This window comes from Macaca mulatta, chromosome 20 (assembly GCF_049350105.2).
Source record: "Macaca mulatta isolate MMU2019108-1 chromosome 20, T2T-MMU8v2.0, whole genome shotgun sequence".
Lineage (NCBI taxonomy): Eukaryota > Metazoa > Chordata > Mammalia > Primates > Cercopithecidae > Macaca > Macaca mulatta.
Window position 1 is genome coordinate 2,041,615 of NC_133425.1, and position 6,591 is coordinate 2,048,205.

General features: G+C 58.7%; 1 protein-coding gene across 1 annotated transcript in view; it reads right to left on the reverse strand.

Annotated features, from left to right (window-relative positions):
• The window catches only part of GNG13 (G protein subunit gamma 13), a 45,820-nt gene that overhangs the window by 26,912 nt on the left and 12,317 nt on the right, over positions 1-6,591 (reverse strand). The window lies entirely within an intron of this gene.

Below are 6,591 nucleotides of genomic sequence, written 5' to 3' on the forward strand. Positions count from 1 at the left end.
TTCGGGATGGGCAGAAACATCCCACATGGCCCCGGGGTGCCCCGGCGGGCAGAGTCACCCAGGTTCTTCTCTGGACAGTGAGAAGCCACGACGGGGCACTGGTGCCGATTCTGTCTGCGTCACAAAGCGCTGCCTCTTTACCAAGCGTTGGGTGCTCAGCCGGCTGCCGCCACCGTTTCCCCCTCCCCGCAGATCCCGTTCTGTGCACCCCAGAATGTGGGCTGACTTTTGTTCTTCACCGTGAGAGCTGCTGGGAAGCTGAGGAGAGCGGGATTCCTTCCTCCTCATCCTTCTCCGAGCGGGAGGGTGATGTCCGATGGCGTCGGGGCCCATGTGTTGCTTTGAGAGGCTGAGAGGAGGACCCGTGGCCCCCACCCCCTTCCCACGGGGCTTCGTGCCCTGAGCAGCAAACGGCCGTGGATCCCAGAGCCAGACCCCGGGCCCGCCCAGCCCAGGGGGAGGCCGGACTGCCAAGCTCAAGCACGCAGCCTCGGTTCAGGGACAGGTTCCCCGCGTGGCGAGGGGCACGGTGGTCCGAGAGCCAGATGAGAACCCGCTGCTTCCTCGCGGCCGTGCCCTTTGGCAGCTCGGGCTGGAGGGAGGTTCGCACGGCTGCTAGACATCTTCCTTGCAGGATCCCTGGGGAATTCTAAATTTCAGTCACACTCTCTAAATTTTCATTAAGAGCCTTCATCCGGAGAAAATGATGGATTAGATTTTATTGTTGGAAAGGAGCCAGATAAAATTAGATGCCTCTTTTAGCTCCCAGCCCCCACCCCTCTGTTCTTTCCTAAAACCTGTGCTTTTCTCCCTCAGTTCCCTGCAAACCGGGATTCAAAAATGTTTGTTCGCTAAAAGCAATTACGTACGGCTGCTTCCTTTGAGCCTCTGCTTTTATTTTCTGTGTAATTTCGCCTTCATTCCACTTTTTAAAGTCTGGGACGGCTTTTGGCGCCGAGCGCTGCGGGCATGAGAGTGAGAGTCACTTGTGGTTTCTTTGTCCCCTTCAGGAAACCGGGTCAGAATTTTACAGCTAAAGCTGGTAAGATATTTCGCACAGCAAAATTAATCAGATTCCCCGTCCACCTCTACTTCTCCCTCCCCAGTTCTCTTTCTTCTTGATGTGCTAACGTGCCTCCTTGGCCACCAAAATAGAATTCAGGGTTTGCCACAAAACTGCTGCTTTTTAACCTGGCCGGGTTTCTGTGGGCTGCGTGTGCCGTGGCTGCCACTGTGTCTGTGGATGGTGAATTTTAAAAACAGATGTCAGGCCGGGCGCAGTGGCTCACGCCTGTCATCCCAGCACTCTGGGAGGCCGAGGCGGGTGGATCACCTGAGGTCAGGAGTTTGAGGCCACCTTCGCCAACATGGGGAAGCCCCGTCCATAGTAAAAATACACAGACACACACACACACACACACACACACACACACACACACACACACACACAGAAAATTAGCCTGGCGCAGAGGTGGCACCTTGTAGTCCCAGCTGCTTGGGAGGCTGAGGCAGGAGAATGGCGTGAACCCGGGAGGCGGAGGTTGTAGTGAGCCGAGATCAAGTCACTGCACTCCAGCCTGGGTTTTTCTGTCTCACCAAAGAAAAACAAACAAACAAAAAACAACAAAAAAAGGGAAGAGAATAAGAGGGTGGGGGAAATACGTGAGTTTTAAACTAAAAAATGTAAAAGCTGTTTCAAGACTCAACAGGCCGAGGAGGGAGGTTCCCTGAGGAGCGGCTGTGCCGTTGGGGAGGGGAGGGTGCGCACGGGTGTCTCTGCGTGTCTGTGCGTGTACACGTGTGTCTCTGTGTGTACACGTGTGTCTGTGTACACGTGTGTCTGTGTGTACACGTGTGTCTGTGCGTGTACACCTGTGTCTGTGTACATGTGTGCGTATACACGTGTGTCTGTGCGTATACACGTGTGTTTGTGCGTGTACACATGTGTATGTGTGTGGCATGTACACATGTGTCTGTGTACACGTGTCTGTGTGTGTACACGTGTGTGTGCACACGTGTGTGTGTACACGTGTGTCTGTGCATGTGTGTGAGGTGGTTTGGGAGACCTGGCCCTGGCTCTGCCTCTGCTCACAGACACTGAGGATGTGGCTCTCAGGCCGACTTCTCCCCACCTGCCTGACCCTGTCGCCTCCAGGCCTCAGACCTGGCACCGTGCCTGTTTGCTCAGGCGTCTCTGCTCAGTTCCTGGCGTCTGTCTCACGGGTTTCGCCTCCTGATTCTTGGGCACACCGTGGTCTTCTGAGCAGGTTGGTCTCCCAGTGGTTGCAAAGCTGGCTCTGGGGAAACCCCTGCCCTCGGGCTGCACTCGGGAGGTGCCAGTCACTGCGCCCAGGGATTTCACAGACCTGCTGGTTGTCACTACGCTCCCCGGAGTCACCCTGGGGGTTCTGGGAGGGTCCCCGTTGCACAAACAAGGAAACCAAGACACGGGATGGAAATGGGCTGGCCTCTGCTCCCTGGGTTGTGCTGGAGCCCACGGGTAGCTCTGGAAGCTGCACATGTCACCTTATGCCGGGGGCGCAATGGCACGCAATGCACACACACAACATGCACACCCGTGGTGCATGCACACAACACACTCACATGCACACACACGCATACACACACGGACACAGTGCCCACACACATGTACGGACAACGCAACACACATGCACACGGACACACGGTGCCCACACACGTGTGCAGACACCACACACATGTGCACACACATGGACACACGCTGTCATGCACAGGAACACGCCCCTCCCCTCATGCCACACACGTGACAACTGGAGCCCAGTTGTGCATCCTGGGGGGACCCTGCTGTTTCCGTCTTTGCCCCTGTGTCCTGGGAGAATGTGCTCCAGGAACCTTGCAGCGGACAGGACCTGGAAGGGTATCCCAGGCCCGGGGAACAGCCCAGCTCAGGCCTGGGGCGCGGGCAGCCAGGCAGGGGTCTGGCCCAGTCCTAGTGGGAGGAAATGAACTCTCAGCCCCCAGGGTATGGCTGGGGCCACCGTGCCTGGACCCAGGTCAGACGAGTCACTCGCACATCCTGAAATCCTGCCAGAGGCTGGAAGTCAGGTGCATTAAATGTGCCGAGATTGATGCACTCAGGGCCTTGGGGATGTGAACCAACAGTTTGTTCAAAAGCAGACACCTGCCTACAACAGGGCCGTTATGAAGCTAGAGTCAAACACTGAGACTTGTGTGATGAAACAGACCCAGGGTTCGTGTTTCAGGCCTGAGGCTGGAGGCAGGAGGCCGGGAGGGACGCTGGGCCGAGGCCTCGTCTCCTGGAGGCTCTGACCCCACTGGTGCAGGGTGGTGTGTGGGCAGGGGCACCTCGGGAGCGGAGGTTCGATGTGGAGCACAGGAGCCACTTTGGGTGGGAAGACCGAGGCCTGGGGGGCACTCAGGACTCTACCCTCAGGGGCTCCGTGAGCTGGAGTGGGGAATGGGGGGAGTGCACCGGGAGCCTCTGGGGGGCCGACAATGGGAAGGCCCCTGCCCTGGGAGGCTGGGGGTTGTCACCGTGGCAGCGCCGTGCCCTCTGGGAAGGTCCTTTGCTCTCCGGGTGGGGTCCATGGGACCCTGTGACGAGCAGGCCTCTGATGGTGGGTGGGGTCCTGTCCCTCTGTTCCCACCCAGCCAGGGGTGACAGTTCCGTCCTCCTCCCGCATCAGCTGGTGGCCCCTGCCTGGGAGCTCTCTGAGTCCATTTGCTGCTCCGGGGCTGCTGGGGTGAGGACGGGGTGAAGAGGCGTGGCCCTGCCTGTACCACCACTGCCCACCGAGGCCCACACCCCACCCACGGCGGCCGGGACAGACGTCCTTCCCGTGTCCTGTGTCCCCTCACCACTACCAGCCTGGCACCTCCTTTGCCCATTCCCACTCGGGCACTGCCCTGGGATGAGGCTGCCCCACACCTGGGCATACACCCGGCCACATGCCCACCCCACGCCGGGCACACACCCGGCCACATGCCCACCCCACACCGGGCACACACCCAGCCTGCATCCTGGTAGGCCTGGGTCCTGTTGGCCGGGAAGAAGTGGGCGGGTGGGCTGTGGAGTGGGCAGTGCTGTCTGCGTTGGTGCTGGACGGAGGTGCCTCCTGCTGCTGTGTGAGGCGGCCAGGCTTCCCTGGAGTCTCTCCAAGGTGCTCTCAGAGAGAGTTGAGGGGCCCTGGGCCTCTGGCTTCTGTGTGGGGTGACGTGGGAGGGCGGGGAATGGAAAAATCTTCCTCCCCCCACCATTAGGAAAGAAAAACGGTTTCCATGGGGCCAAGTTTATTTTATTTTATTTTATTTATTTTTTTGAGAGGGAGTCTCGCTCTGTCGCCCAGGCTGGAGTGCAGTGGTCCGATCTCAGCTCACTGCAAGCTCCGTCTCCTGGGTTCATGCAATTCTCCTGCCTCAGCCTCCTGAGTAGCTGGGATTACAGGTGCCGCCACCTCGCCCGGCTAATGTTTTTTGTATTTTTAGTAGAGATGGGGTTTTGCCACGTTGGCCAGGTTGGTCTCGAACTCCTGACCTCAGGTGATCCATCTGCCTCGGCCTCCCACAGCACTGGGATGACAGGCATGAGCCACCGCGCCCGGCTGGTGTTAACTGATTTTTTTTTTTTTTTTTTTTTTTTTTTTTTTGAGACGGAGTCTCACTCTGTCCCCCTTGCTGGAGTGCAGTGGCCGGATCTCAGCTCACTGCAAGCTCCGCCTCCCGGGTTCAGGCCATTCTCCTGCCTCAGCCTCCCCAGTAGCTGGGACTACAGGCGCCCGCCACCTCGCCTGGCTAGTTTTTTTGTATTTTTTAGTAGAGACGGGGTTTCACTGTGTTAGCCAGGATGGTCTTGATCTCCTGACCTCGTGATCCACCCGTCTCGGCCTCCCAAAGTGCTGGGATTACAGGCTTGAGCCACCGCGCCCGGCCCGGTGTTAACTGATTTTAAAGTGCACACTTGGGCGGCCCTCACCTCTGTCGGGTCCCGAATGTCCTCATCACCCCAAAAGGCAACCCCGTCTCCATCAGCACTGGCTCCCCACTCCTTCCCCAGGCCTGGGAGCATCCACGTCTCTCTGGCTTGGCCTGTTCTGGATGTTTTGTAGAAATGGCATCAGACGCTGTGTCCCTCTGTGCCCAGCCTTCGTCAGTCGGGTTCCTGCCTCAGGTTTCATCCCGGTGTGGTGTGTGCTTGTGCCTCCTTCCTTCTCATGGCTGAGTGGCGCTCCGTACGTGGCCGGCCTGCCTGTACTTCGTGGCTCATCTGTGGGTGGACGCTGAGCTGGGCTGTTTGCCATGGTTGTCCATGCACCAGCTCTTGTTGGACGGAGGTTTTCGTGGTGCCTGGGTGTGTACCCAGAAGTGGCGTTGTGGTTGTAGTGGGTGGCGTTGTGGTTGTAGTGGGTGGTGGTGTGGGTGTTGTGGGGGGATGTTGTGGATGTTGGTGTTGTGGGTGTTGTGGATGGTGGTGTGGGTGGTGTGGGCATTGTGGGTGTTGGGGTGGGTGTTGTGGGTGGCATTGTGGGTGTTGTGGGCAGTGTGGGTGTTGTGGGTGTTGTGGGCAGTGTGGGTGTTGTGAGTGTTGTGGGAGGTGGTGTTGTGGGCATTGTGGACGGTGTGGGTGTTGTGGGCAGTGTGGGTGGTGGTGTGGGCATTGTGGGCATTGTGGGTATTGTGGCTGGTGTGGGTGTTGTGGGTGGTGTGGGTTTTGTGGGTGTTGTGGGCATTGTAGGCATCGTGGGTGTTGCAGCTGGTGTGGGTGTTGGTGGTGGTGTGGGTTTTGTGGGTGTTGTGGACAGTGTGGGTGGTGTTGTGGGTGGTGGTGTGGGCGGTTTTGTGGGCATTGTGGGTGGTGGTGTGGGCGTTGTGGGTGTTGTGGGCATTGTGAGTGTTGTGGGGTGTTGTGGCTGGTGTGGGTGTTGTGGGGTGTTGTGGCTGGTGTGGGTGTTGTGGGTGGTGGTGTGGGTTTTGTGGGACTTGTGGGTGTTGTGGGTGGTGGTGTGGGCGTTGTGGGTGTTGTGGCTTTGGGCGGAGGGCATTTGGTTCACTGCATTTCCTGGCCGGCATCTCCTTCTGTCTTCGAATGCCGGGTGCCCACGCACGGTCCTTACTGGGGTTTGGTACCGTCCACCTACGGATTAAAAACGTTCATGGACCTCTGGTTTCAAAACACCCGGGCCGGGCTTGTAGGCAGAGCCAGTGTCACACCATCTCCTCCTTTCCGAGGTAGGTGGGGCTCTGGGCAGAGAAGGAGGGAAGGAGGGAAGGAGGGAAGGAGGCAGGCTTGGAGCCTTGACCGCAGGGAGGAGGGGAAACTGCCCTGGACGCGCTGGAGCCCAGCCCGGCTTGTGGAACGAGGCTGTGGGAGCCTGAGACCGGGGGGCTGCAGGGCCTGCACCATGGAGGGTCCCCGGGGGACGGGACAGCCTTCCCGCCTCTTCCAGCCCCTGGTGCTCGGCTGTGCCTTAGCTGTGGCCTCGTCGCTCCAGCCTCTGCCTCCGTCGTCATGCACCGTGTCTTCTGACTTTGGATTTAGGGTCCGTCCTGATCCGGTGTGACCGCATCTCAATGACATCTGCAAGGACCCTGATT